This window comes from Hoplias malabaricus, chromosome 7 (genome assembly GCF_029633855.1).
Source record: "Hoplias malabaricus isolate fHopMal1 chromosome 7, fHopMal1.hap1, whole genome shotgun sequence".
Taxonomy (NCBI): Eukaryota; Metazoa; Chordata; class Actinopteri; order Characiformes; family Erythrinidae; genus Hoplias; species Hoplias malabaricus.
The window spans coordinates 18,101,587-18,116,317 of NC_089806.1; the positions used below are offsets into that span (position 1 = coordinate 18,101,587).

At 38.5% G+C, this 14,731-nt stretch overlaps 1 protein-coding gene across 1 annotated transcript in view; it reads left to right on the forward strand.

Moving 5' to 3' along the window:
- The first annotated feature begins 715 nt into the window (after positions 1 to 715).
- Positions 716 to 14,731, forward strand: part of runx2b (RUNX family transcription factor 2b) — a 67,740-nt gene continuing 53,724 nt past the window's right edge. The window contains exons 1-5 of the mRNA XM_066676903.1: positions 716 to 895; positions 1,065 to 1,152; positions 4,234 to 4,292; positions 5,021 to 5,126; positions 7,306 to 7,437. The gene's annotated coding sequence lies outside the window, so the exon portion shown is untranslated. The remainder of the gene's footprint in view (positions 896 to 1,064; positions 1,153 to 4,233; positions 4,293 to 5,020; positions 5,127 to 7,305; positions 7,438 to 14,731) is intronic.

Below are 14,731 nucleotides of genomic sequence, written 5' to 3' on the forward strand. Positions count from 1 at the left end.
AACATTTAATGTGGAAGTTCGAATAAAAAGCCCCCAAGCCGCTGAATTCAGCTTCATATCACAGACAGTTAGGAGGGGGATCACTGGTGCCTTAAATTTAACGACATTAAAATCAAGCGGAACGTCCCTAATTTCGCTGCAGACTAGGGATGTCAAATAAAATACGTTAAAATCATCCCGTATTTCGACTAAATCCGTGTTGCTTATTGGACTGATACGGGATTGATATGTTTCGTAATTTTGAGACTGTATTGTTAAAACGGGTGATTTGTTTCAGACAGATGCTTTCCCTCAGCCGGAGGGAGGGGCAGATACCCCACGGCTCTTAAACAGAATATGCGCTTCTCATTGGTCATCACTTTTATTTAGCCAATCAGCAGCCAGAGTTAGCTGTCTATCATTTACTGCGGCAGCCAATGGAGTCATAGTCCCGCCTACAGGGGGTTGTTTTGCTGCGGCCCTGACAGCAACAGGTCAGGCAATGGGGGAAACAACAGTGCCACCTAGCGGTGGCTTGTTCGCCTGCTGGCCACATTTATGGATCAGGCTGCATTTGTATATATATATATATATATATATATAAATTCATTCATTATCTGTAACCGCTTATCCAGTTCAGGGTCGCGGTGGGTCCAGAGCCTACCTGGAATCATCGGGCGCAAGGTGGGAATACACCCTGGAGGAGGCGCCAGTCCTTCACAGGGCAACACAGACACACACACATTCACCAATCCACCTACCAACGTGTGTTTTTGGATTGTGGGAGGAAACCGGAGCACCCGGAGGAAACCCACGCGGACACGGGGAGAACACACCAACTCCTCACAGAGCGGGAATCGAACCCACAACCTCTAGGCTCCTGGAGCTGTGTGACTGCAAACACGTATTTATGAATGTAACTGTATTTGTACAAATTGCAGACTATGAGACACAGATTGGGATGTATTCCTTTGTGAACAGTGAAACATATGTGACTTTTTTATGTTTGTTTAATTTGTGGATTAATATTTATGCATTTGTAAAGTATTTTGAGACTAATCTCTCTCCATACACCTGGCCCGCAGTCCCTGCGCGGATCGGAGCCGCACTCAACTGACTTAACGGTCACTCCACCGGTGCTGCTGCAGCCTTTTCGGTTCTCTGACACTTCAGGTGAGTAACAGTCAGATTTTTGGTAATTTAACTGTTTATAATCGCCCTTCACGATATGAAATGATTAAGAACGACCAAGTCTCATCAAATAAACATGGCGAGCCACTTTTTTAATGCCTTCCAGATGTTTAAATGCAATGTTAGCCAGTGATAGCGAGGCTTTCCAAAATTAGCTTTATTGCTAATATGAAATGACAATAATATCTCTGTATGAACTTACTCCGGTAAAAATAATTAAAAGCAGTAAAGGTGTTTTAGTTAACTGCTGCAAATTGTACATATCGCTAATTATTTTTTTCCTCTTTAAACAAAGGAACCGAGCTCAGTAACATTAGCATACTGCTAATAAGCAGCTTATATGAAATTCAGTATAAAATACAAACAATATATCCTATATTATAATAAAATATAGTCTCTGTAATAATAATCTATTTAATATATTACCTATAAAAATTATTATTCCTTGATGCATACATTATAATCCTAATTTATATATATATATATATATATATATATATATATATTCAGGTGTTCTTTAACCTGTTATCAAAGTGAAAATAAATAAATAGCTGGGTTTTATAGCTTTGACTCTCGTCAGTGATAACCAAATTCACAGTAGTCATAGAATTCACAAGTATCCTATTTTGTGTTACAATAACTTTAAATAAATTTGAAGTGAGCATTAATGTGTCACTTTCTCTTTCTGCAGGTAATATTGAGAGCTACCATAAGACCTCCCTTACTCTCTGCACTACATGTGGTGCTGTCATTACAACAGATACAGTGCCTATAGAAAATCTTCATACCACTTTGAAACAGTCACTTTTTAGTCTTACAGTCAGAAATAAAATCTCATAAATAAATCTTTCTCCAGTGTTATTTACATATTTTGCCTTCCAACATTCAAGCACTGAGAAAAAATGAAGCGAAAAATTAACTTGAAAATAACAGGGTTAGAAATGCCATCAGTCCCCTGAATCGGTATTTTGTAGCACCACCTTTTGCTTTAATTACAGCCATGAGTCTGTTTGGATATGTCCCTACCAGCTTTGCACATCTAGATTGGGGGATATTTGCCCATTCTTCCTTGCAGAATTGTTCGAGTTCAGTCAAATTTCGTAGTGAAATGCAAGACACTGCTCTCTTCAAGTCCATCCACAGATTTTCTATTGGATTTAGGTCAGGACTCTGACTTGGCCACTGAAGGACATTTACCTTCCTATCCTTAAGCCACTGCTTTGTTTTTTGGCAGTGTGTTTAGGGTCGTTGTCTTGCTGAAAGATGAATCTCCTACCCAGTTTCAGCTGTCTAGCAGAGGGCCGCATGTGTTCCTCAAGTATTTGGATGTACTTGGAAGCATCCATTTTCCGTTCAATCCTGACCAATTGCCCAGTTCATGCTGAAGTGAAACAACCCCATAACATAATGCTGCTACCACTGTGCTTCACATTAGGTATGGTATGTTGTTGGTGGTGTACTGTGTTTGGTTTTTGCCAAACATACCGCTTGGAATTCAGTCCAAAAAGTCCATCTTGGTCTCATCTGGTCATAAAACCTTTTGCCACATGTAATTAGAAACTTCCAAGTGTTCTTTGGCAAAGCACAAACGAGACTAAGCATGACACTTTTTTAGGAGTGGCTTCTTTCTTGCCACCCTGCCATACAGGCCAGCTTTGTTTAAAGCTTGTGAGATTGTTGTCACATGCGCATGCTGACCAGCCTCAGCCATACAGCCTTGTAGGGCCTCTTTGTAGCTTCCCTGATCAATGTCCTCCTGGCTCGATCATCCAGTTTGGAGAAATGGCCAGATCTTGGCAAGGTGATGGTGGTGCCATACACTTTCCACTTATTGATAATGCTCTGAACAGTACTCAGAGGGATAGTTTAAGCTGCTGAAATCTTTTTGTATCCTTCGCCTAACTTGTGCATTTCCACAACTTTATCACAGAGCTCTTTTGAAAGCACTTTTCCAACCATGGTGTTACCATGCACTACTAGTAGCGGACTCGTCAAGGAACAGCTGGTTTTATTTTGAAGTAAGAGAAACCAGTACAGTTGGTGTCAGGTGTGGGCCAATTGGCCTGGTGTGTGATCTGGAAGGTGATTGGTTGTACTAAAGCTTAAACTAAAGTTTATAATGTTCACTCTAAGGGGCTTAGTTAATTAAGGGGCTGGTTACTTATCCAAACCAGGTATTTTACTAATTTAATTATAATAATTTATCAGATTTTTTAAAAGAGGAAGAGGATTATAATGTGTAAATACAGCTGGAAAAAGTTAAACATAATTGATTTTTATTTACAGGGTATAATGTTATTAAAAGGAAGAATTTCTATAGGGTATGAAGACTTTATATAGGCACTGTATATTTAGCTTGTAGCTACTTTGTGGGTATTTTGTAGAGTTCCAGTTTCTTACTGTAGCTCATCTGTTGCTGCACAATTAATCACTCTACCCCTTCCAGCAGTGGAACCCACCATGGGTTCTTCATTCTCAATATAGCAGTGACACTTACAAGACAGTGTTGGAGGTGGTGTTGTTCATGAGGGTGTTGACAGTAGTGGTGATGATGTTGATGTTCAAGAAGGTGTTTCATAGTAGTGTTCAGAATAGTTTTCATGGTTATGTTGAAGGTGGTGTTTGTGGTGATGTTCACAGTAGTGTTTATGGTACTGATGTATCAGTTACAGTGGTGTTAATGAGGTTTTTACATATATCACTGCTGGGTTGAGAATATTCCTCCAATCAAGAACATCTGCACAGTTGCAGCTGTGTGATCAGATTCTGGCAATCACAGACCATCATACATCAACAGATGAGCTAGTGTATAACTGTATACCAGAAAAGTGGGTCTAAAAAGGGGTTTCTGATATAAATTGTTGGGAATGTATACAGTGTCAAAACAGTACTGGGAGAGTTCTTCTACAAACTTTAATGTGTTTTGCATCAATATATTTATTTTCACAGACTTCCTTACTTTACTGGAAGAACAGACTGACACATCTTCAAGATTTTTTGCACTATAAAACCACAGTGACTGACTTATATATTTATTTATGTTTGTCATTTTTTTATATGTAGGTTTAACTGAGTTATTGGATCAGACAATGGAATGTGCTCTGGAACCCAAGACAAATTAGGTATTAATAGTCTTTGTATTTTCTCTAAATCAACATGCTGACACCATGCTGTCCCAAAACCTAGTGAACTGTCTAACTAAAGAGAATTTTACGCCACAATATGCCTGCTTCCGATATGTAGGCTTTTCCAATTCTTGATACTTCATTATGCTGTCTAGTAAGACAACCGAATTTTAAGGCAGCATCAAAGCTTTCTTTAGCTGGGAAGGGATTCCCAGGATGCAATGCAAGAACAACTCCCATCCATTTCACTCTTCTCCCAGAGCAAAAATAATTAAAATCGCTATAAACACTGGAATATTAGAATCCACTTAGCTGAAACGCTGATGTGACACTAGCCACTGAGGTTAAAAAAAAACAGTTGCATGTGGTGGGCAGGAAGAAGTCGTGACACAGTCTCTCTCTAACTAGAGCGCCTCAAAAATCTGCCTCATGAGGACAGATGACCATTGTCTACTTAAACAGCTGTCTACGGAGTCAGTGCCTAACTAGGCAGCTCACTAGGTTTTGGGACAGAGAACATACACGTGATCAAGACAGTATGATGATAAACAGAAATGGACATAGACAGCAAGTTAACTGAGCTAACTGCTACTAATCATTAAGTTATTGCTAGTCTAACGGTTATTTTTATTTGTTGTTGTACCCTTTTGTAATTTTGTATTTGTTAAGAGAACCTCTGTAAACAACCTTAATGTCTGAACAAATGTTCTCTTTTCACCCTCCAGATAATCCTGCGAGAGAAGCTCACCATGCAGGAGGGTTATGGGTTGACATTGCTTCTCCAATATAGGACAAAGCTGAGGTTTTCTATTGCCTGATTTTCTTGAAAAAGTTAGCACACTATTTTTTCCCTTTACATACACATTCATGGTGAATGCAATTTCATATGACATAATCCTTATATTTTGTTGATAAACATGAATCTGTTAAAGGTATAATCTGAATCAGAAGTTCACAAATTTTTATTACCATTTTTAATCAGATGGTCAAAAGTTGATCTGAGCTCTGAGTGTTGGTGAAATGTAACTAGTCTGCAGGCAATGAAACTTAAGTAGGTCTGGGGCAGTATTACAAGAAGATTCTCTTTTTAGGCCTAATGTTGTGTTAGGAACAGATTCCCAGTGGCCACAGTGCCACGCCGCACACAACATGGGTTTTGGGTAAGGGAAAACATGGTGCAGTGACAACTCTCACCTCCCCGTCCTGATTTCATTCCGCAATGAACCTCAAAACCATGGGAGGTGAGACTTGGAAACACACCGGAGTGAGTGAAGACTGAGGAGTTGCTAATGGACTAACATTAACTGTTTATGCTCTGTTTATGTATGTGTGATTGTTGAAATGTGTTGGTTTAGTCACTTCGTTTTATTTTAACAACAAATAAAATGTGGCATGCAAAAAAGAATGCATTCTAGCCAGACTAACAAACCTGCTGCCCATTCCACTTTAAATAATTTTGCGCTCTCTTCCACATTAAATGTCGCTATAATTTTGTTTAGTGCCCCCCACCTTAAATTGAGAATACATTTCTGAGATCCTTTCAACATTAAACTACATAAATAAGATTTCAGGATTAATATGTTTCTTTAATATGACCCAAGGCAAAAAGGGCAGGAGAATGTTTGAGTGTTGAATTACAATGATACATTACACAAAAAACTTTAAAACACATGTACACAATAAGTACATTCTGATGTAGCATGAAGAATGTCAGTCTAACCGGTAAGTTATTAAATAAAATGACAAATATTACGATAATTGTCTCAAAACAGTCAAATTGTAAAATTAAAATTTACAGAATGACTGAGACCTTAGAAATCTACAGAACTGTTATATATATATAATACGTAATTTATATAATTCAAAAATGCTTTTGCATGCAATTTATTTTAACATTTTATTTGATCATTTTATAATTTATTTTATAGGTATCATAATGATTTAGTATTTTCAAGAAATTTTATACATGCATTTTACATTTACGTTAGTCACCGGCACAGACGCTATGCACACAGGTAGTGTCTGATACTTTCAGTGCGTTAATCTACCTCACTGTGAGGAGCCAGTTGCATTCTAAATGGCTCTTATTATATCCACGTATATGCATTTCTATGTATAATTTTGTACTTGCTCTGCTACTTGTCCAGCATGAAATGAATAACTGCTGCCTTCTACATTTTATGCCAAAATAGTAGACTTGCGGTGGGTCCTTCTGCATGTCAATCAATTTTCTATCCTTGTAGTAGTGGTGATTCTTGGCCATGTTAAGTAGACTGGAAAAAAGAGATTATATGAATATAATCTGCATTTCCAGGGAGATCTAAAATTATAAAGAAGGCATTTGCAAATGTGAATGTAAGTGGCAATGTTGCAATTGTGACCTTAATTTTGCAAATGTGACTGACCAGTTAACTGTATCCTAACTGATCAAGTTATTTCTTAGGATGTTGCAGTGGGACAGGATGTTGCGGTTTTTGGTGCTATGAAATACTTAAGAATCTTGATTTTTTGGGGTTATTTTATCATACAAATAATGCTTATTTTGGAAATGATTTAGATTTTGTGTGTGTTGCAAGTTTAATAAAGATATTTTGCAAATTGGTCCTAAATATTTACTTTACTGAGTGAGTTACATTTAGATAAACATTAATCAGTGACTAATCAGCTTTTTTTTTCTTAATCATAATTAAATAATTATTTAAAGTTTCATGTTTTAAAAAATTGTGCAATTCTCCAGATACAGTAATATATCTTTGTGAGGTATTTTGGTATTTATGAGCTTTCCAGGTCCCTCCTTTGCATATTTTAGTGATTTCTCTGCCAAACGTCATGCCTGGTGCAAATCAAGCCGTGAGATACAATGAGAAATTAAAACACTACAATATGCAGAACGTCGGCACTGCAGGGTTAAGACTGAGAATCTGTTGTACTTAAACACAAATTGTAATGTAAGGTTAAGTGTTTATATACATTTAAATTAAATTTGATTTAATTTGGAATATGGATGCAGGCTGGAGAAAAAACGGATCTGAAATGACAGTCTGCAGATCTAGACCAGAGCTGATCCAGATGAGATGGCTGACCACGGAACTGGACCACATTTGGACTTGAAAAGCACAGAAAATATGAAGACTTGGGCCAGGTAAGGCCAAGATCAGCTCTAAATTGCTGTGCAAATGGGCTGAGAACCATTTTCAGGTTCTATTCTGGATCATGTACTAGATTCATACCAGATCAGTTTTGTTATCTTAAAAAGAAACCACATGTGAATCACAAGGTCCTTAAATGTAGTGTAAATCTCAAGGACGGTTAAGCTAAATACTGAAAAAGGTGCAGGCTGGGAGCTCTTCCTGAGCGTACCGAAGCCTCGCCCACAGCCATAACTCACAATTTCAAGTTCATTTCACTCCTTCAAATTTCCTCTTCGTTGAAGTAATTTAAAAACTTGAGTTGAAACGCTGAAAACTCATAAAATCCAGTTGAAATCACAAAACTTAATTTGATAAGGTAAATGACAAAAATATGTTGTCATTACTTATTGCTTAACAAATTGCAATATGCCACACAGATGGCAGAATACTAAGAAATATTGAAATAATTGTCAGTATATGCCTTCTTTTTGATGTTAAAAAACTAAATTTATGATTTTTTTTTCAGTTTGTACTCAGCTGTGTATAGGCTAAGATATGTTTGTATATATATATATTTTTTGCGCATTGTTGCTTGTAGCCCTGTGAAGGACTGGCGCCCCCACCAGGGTGTATTCCCACCTTGCGCCCAATGATTCCAGGTGGGCTCTGGACCCACCGCGACCCTGAATTGGATAAGCGGTTACAGATAAGGAATGAATGAACTGTTGCTTGTAGGTAACGACCCTCCACTAATATGACAGCTGATACTAACTGTATTATTTTGTCAGTAAAAATGGTCTTTTAAATGTAGTTGTTTAATCAATTCTTTCATAAAATGTGATTTGCTATAAAATAAAAACATATTTGTTTTGTAAAATGTACATTTTCAGTTTATTACCACTATTGCATGTTTTTGCGCCAAAATAACATACTTAAACCGATCCCCTATTACGATTAAACTTTTTACATTACTATTATAATTGTTCATTTTGTTCTATGGAAGGTAACAAAATGTGTGAAATTATTTTTCATCAAAGTCGAACTGCCCTTACGTTGCCTCAACGGATCCTTTTCTTTTCAATTGTGAGCGCAGTGGGCTGTGTTCAGGAGCTCTCAAAAGATTGCCGAATGATTCGTGAGAGCATATCGGATGTGTCACATGTCAACAGAAGCTCATCAGGAGATTTTAAGGTGGAGTGAGTGACGATAAGTAAATATGTTGTAGCACTTGAATTTAACAACACCAGCAGAAACATAAACACAAGTAAATGAGCCAAGCAGTCTTACTGCTGTTCCAACAGTTATCTGACTTATGGTACTTTGTCAGACTGTGCTACCCAGTGTGTATTTACTGGTTTAACTTAGAAAATACAAACTCAGGACATCTTAACACAGAATAAACATGGAATATCACTTATAATATAAAACACCACAAATAAGTAGCATATTTTGTAATTGTAATCTAAACATGATTCCATCATCAGTTATTTATATTAGCTGTACATTTCTGTATCTGAATAACCTGCTTCCCGCTTTAAACAGTTATTATTCAAAGTAACGTGATATGACATAATCTGTGTAGTGCAGGGGTTGGACAATGAAACTGAAACACCTGTCATTTTATTTATATTATTCATGGCTAAATTGGACCGGCCTGGAGGCCAAACATCATTAATTGCACATTGCACCAGTAAGAGCACAGTGTGAAGGTTCAATTAGCAGGGTAAGAGCACAGTTTTGCTCAAAATATTGCAATGCACGCAACAAATTGTTGGTGCATGTCTTGCTGGCGCATCTGTGACCAAGACAGCAAGTCTTGGTGTATCAAGAGCCACGGTATCCAGGGTAATGTCAGCATACCACAAAGAAGGACGAAACACATCCAACAGGATTAACTGTGGACGCAAGAGGAAGCTGTCTGAAAGGGATGTTCGGGTGCTAACCCGGACTGTATCCAAAAAAACATAAAACCACGGCTGCCCAAATCACGGCAGAGTTAAATGTGCACCTCAACTCTCCTGTTTCCATCAGAACTGTCTGTCGGGAGCTCCACAGGGTCAATATACACGACCAGGCTGCTATAGCCAAACCTTTGGTCACTCATGCCAATGCCAAATGTCTGTTTCAATTGTGCAAGGAGTGCAAATCTTGGGCTGTGGACAATGTGAAACATGTATTGTTCTCTGAGGGTGTGGAGAAGCCTCAAAGAAGCGTACCACCCAGACTGTTGCATGCCCAGAGTGAAGCATGGGGGTGGATCAGTGATGGTTTGGGCCGCCATATCATGACATTCCTTTGACCCAATACTTGTGCTAGATGGGTGCGTCACTGCCAAGGACTACCGAACCATTCTGGAGGACCATGTGAATCCAATGGTTCAAACATTGTATCCTGAAGGTGGTGCCATGTATCAGGACGACAATGCACCAATACACACAGCAAGACTGGTGAAAGATTGGTTTGATGAACATGAAAGTGAAGTTGAACATCTCCCATGGCCTGCACAGTCACCAGATCTAAATATTATTGAGCCACTTTGGGGTGTTTTGGAGGAGCGAGTCAGGAAACGTTTTCCTCCACCAGCATCACGTAGTGACCTGGCCACTATCCTGCAAGAAGAATGGCTTAAATTCCCACTGACCACTGTGCAGGACTTGTATATGTCATTCCCAAGACGAATTGACGCTGTATTGGCCGCAAAAGGAGGCCCTACACCATACTAATAAATTATTGTGGTCTAAAACCAGGTGTTTCAGTTTCATTGTCCAACCCCTGTATATTAGTACATTATAAGTACATGAAAGTTTGGCTGTATTGAAATCATCAGTAACTAGTTTTCATTCATATACATTTTTTACAGATCTGTAGAAGTGCACACGTGTCCTATGCCATTGTGAAAGTTTATTCTTGCGCTTTGGTGTCTGTGTCATTCTGCAATTACACTGCCAAACCACTAGGGTTTTTCAAAACAGAATTTCAAACATCTTTTTCAACCCTATGTAGTACACAATATAGTAGTGTAGCTAGTGGTATTTATGGACTGCAACGTGAACCATGCAACGTGCAATGTGAACCATGTTCATCCGACAGCAGACCAATCACAGTCTTTGTGGTCTCCATCGACACGATAAATTACATTTCTGGTTCAACACAGAAGCATAAATTGGGCTTAATACTCAGGAGACAGTGACCTCTGTTGGTTTGGAGGGGCAGCACAGTGAGTGTACCCAATGTAATATTTGATATAAAATCATTAATTGTAATTAATCTCTGGCCGTTTTGGTTGTGTTCATCAGTGTCAGACTAATTAATGACATTTTATTAAATTATTTTCACCTACAATGCATTGATTAAAAATGAGTCTTGTTACAAAACGTATAATAGGACATGAGAGCCATAATATATCATGGTACTTTACTTTCGATACTTAAGTATATTTCAAGGTAAATTCTTTTTTATTTTTACTCAAGTGGAGATCTACAATGAGGTCTTCTACTCTTACTGGAGTAATATTTTACCTTGAGTATCTGTACTTTTACTCAAGTACATGGTTTGTGTACTTTGTCCTCCACAAAGTGTAGCTGATAAAATGTACAGTGAGGATAGGAACAACTTTAGACTCAACTCAGAGGTGTTAACCCTCTAACTTGGTTTTTAGTGTTTGATGTCTGTACAAAGCCAATATTCTGTGGGGAAAACATTACAGAAGAAGCAGATTAGTGAAAAAATAGATACAAAAAACAATATCTAGGCTCAGCGCTGCAGGAAAAAACAGTCCTCTCAGTGGCGACTCAGAAATTTGGCACTATGTTTGCTATGTCTCTTGCACAATGCTTTTGGGGTTGTATCACAGTTACAGAACTGGCTTTCGTTCGGCACCAAGCCGTTTTCCATGAATAAATGTGGAGTTTTACTCCTAATTCAATCTAATGTGACAAGTAACAGTGTGCTCAGTAAGTCTTCTTCAAGCTCCCAAGCTCAGACATCACATAAGCTCATACCAGTTGTCTCAGGCAGGTATTCATGCTATTAGTAGCACACAGAAAAGAAGCCTTCATGGCTGAAACCTAAACCTGTAATCAGAATGTCTGGGTGTCCTGAGGCATAAAGAAAGTTTTATAGCTTAACAAGTCTGTAATGTTTTGCAGCAGAATGAATCGCTAAAATCATTATGTCTGGATAATGGTTTCTTCATTCTTTATTATTACTTCTCTTTGATATATTATATGAAATGTTCTTTTAATCTGTGTGCTTTGATCTTTCAGCACTATGGTTAGTAAAATTCAGTCTGTAGAATAGGATAAAATTTGGACTGAACCTCATGTGTGTAACTTGCTTAGTCTTTCTTTCATTTTGTTTTAAATTTCAGCTACACATACATATATTTAATCTATCTCACCAAAAACATAGTTCCACTGCTCCACAGTTTATTGCTATGGAACTTTATGTCCCTTTAGCTGACAGTTTGTATTGAGCATGATGAACTTATGTACAGTTGTAAGTACTATATTGTGGCATTTGTATGAACTGTGTGCTTAAAAAATGTCATACGTTGTGCTTTCCCCTTGCTACTGACATTTAGTTATTTCCTCTAGAAGTAAATATAAGACAAAGTAAGATAAGATAGAACAGGATAAGGTAAGATAAGACTTTATTGATCCAAAAGTAATTTGCAGTGTCACACTACTGTACATAATGTACAAACCGGATTCCAAAAAAGTTGGGACACTAAACAAATTGTGAATAAAAACTGAATGCAATGATGTGGAGATGGCAAATGTCAATATTTTATTTGTAGTAGAACATAGATGACAGATCAAAAGTTTAATCTGAGTAAATGTAACATTTTAAAGGAAAAATATGTTGATTCACAATTTCACAGTGTCAACAAATACCAAAAAAGTTGGGACAAGTAGCAATAAGTGGCTGGAAAATGGAAATTGAGCATATAACGAACAGCTGGAAGACCAATTACCACTAATTAGGTCAACTGACAACATGATTGGGTATAAAAAGAGCTTCTCAGAGTGTCAGTGTCTCTCTGAAGCCAAGATGGTAAGAGGATCACCAATTCCACCATTGTTGCACAGAAAGATAGTGCAGCAATACCAGAATGGTGTTACACAGCGTAAAATAGCAAAGACTATTAAGTTATCATCAGCAGCCGTGCATAACATCATCAAAAGATTCAGAGAATCTGGAACAATTGCTGTGCGTAAGGGTCAAGGCCATAAAACTCTACTGGATGCTCATGATCTCCGGGCCCTTAAACGTCACTGCACCTCAAACAGGAATGCCACTGTCAAGGAAATAACAGAATAGGCTCAGGAATACTTTCAGAAAGCATTGTCAGTGAACACAATCCACCGTGCCATCCGCCATTGCCAGCTGAAACTCTACAGTGCAAAGAGGAAGCCATTTATAAGCAAACTCCACAAGCTCAGACGTTTGCACTGGGCCAGGGGTCTTTTAAAATGGAGTGTGGCAAAATGGAAGACTGTTCTGTGGTCAGACGAGTCACGATTTGAAGTTCTTTATGGAACACTGGGATGCCATTTCATCCGACACCAGAGTGGACAAGGATTACCCAATTTGTTATCAACGCTCTGTTCAGAAGCCTGCATCACTGATGGTATGGGGTTGCATGAGTGCTTGTGGCATGGGCAGCTTGCATCTCTGGAAAGGCATCATTAATGCAGAGAACTATGTTCAGGTTCTAGAACAACATATGCTCCCATCATTTTTAACCAGATAATGCCAGACCACATTCTGCAGCAATCACAACATCATGGCTACGTAGGAGAAGGATCCAGGTACTGAAATGGCCAGCCTGCAGTCCAGATCTTTCACCTATAGAGAACATTTGGCACATCATAAAGAGGAAGGTGCGACAAAGAAGGCCCAAGACGATTGAACAGTTAGAGGCCTGTATTAGACATGAATGGGAGAGCATTCCTATTTCTAAACTTGAGAACCTGGCCTCCTCTGTCCCCAGACGTCTGTTGAGTGTCGTAAGAAGAAGGGGGGATGCCACACAGTGGTAAAAAATGGCCTTGTCCCAACTTTTTTGGGATTGTTTGACGCCATGAAATTTTGAAACAACATATTTTTCCCTTAAAATTATACATTCTCTCAGTTTAAACTTTTCATCTGTGATTTGTGTTCTATTCTGAATAAAATATTAGATATTGGCACCTCCACATCATTGCATTCAGTTTTTATTCACAATTTGTTTAGTGTTTGTCAATTTGTTTAACTTTTTTGGAATCCGGTTTGTACAAGAGAAGACATGATTAAATAGGGCAATGATGAGAAGGCACGATTAAACAGATTATAGAAGTGGGTCCATGGTGGATCCAGCTTTTGTTTTTTCAATGGGAAGAGGCTCATGCGACACACCAAACTTTAATGTAACTTTATTCTTTCATGAGTTATTTACAAGTTTCTGACCACTTATAAAATGTGTTTGAAGTGCTGTCCATTGTGTTGGATTGTCAATGCAACCCTCTTCTCCCACTCTTCACACACTGACAGCAACACTGCAGGAGAAATGCTAATACAGGCTTCCAGTATCCGTAGTTTCAGGTGCTGCACATCTTGTATCTTCACAGCATAGACAGTTGCCTTCAGATGACCCCCAAGATAAAAGTCTAAGAGTGTCAGATCGGGAGAGCTTGGGGCCATTCAACTGGCCCACAACGACCAATCCACATTCCAGGAAACTGTTCATCTAGGAATGCTCGGACCTGACACCCATAATGTGGTGGTGCACCATTTTGCTGGAAAAACTCAGGGAATGTGCCAGCTTCAGTGCATAAATAGGGAAACACATCATCATGTAGCAATTTCGCATATCCAGTGGCCTTGAGGTTTCCATTGATGAAGAATGGCCCCACTATCTTTGTACCCATATACCACACCATACCATCAAGACGGGCAGCACCTGAAACTACGGATACTGGAAGCCTGTGCTAGTATTTCTCCTGCAGTGTTGCTATCAGTGTGTGAAGAGTATGAGAAGAGGGTTGCATTCACAATCCAACACAATGGGCAGCATTTTAAACACATTTTATGATGGGTCAGAAACTTGTATATAACTCATGAAAGAATAAAGTTACGTTAAAACCAATTGTTTTTCATGTGAAATTCCCAGTAAGTTTGATGTGTCACATGACCCTCTTCCCATTGAAAAAACAAAAGTTGGATCCAAAATGGCCGACTTCAAAATGACCGCCATGGTCACCACCCATGTTGAAAAGTTCCCCCCTCTCATATACTTATGTGCCACAAACAGGAAGTTAATAT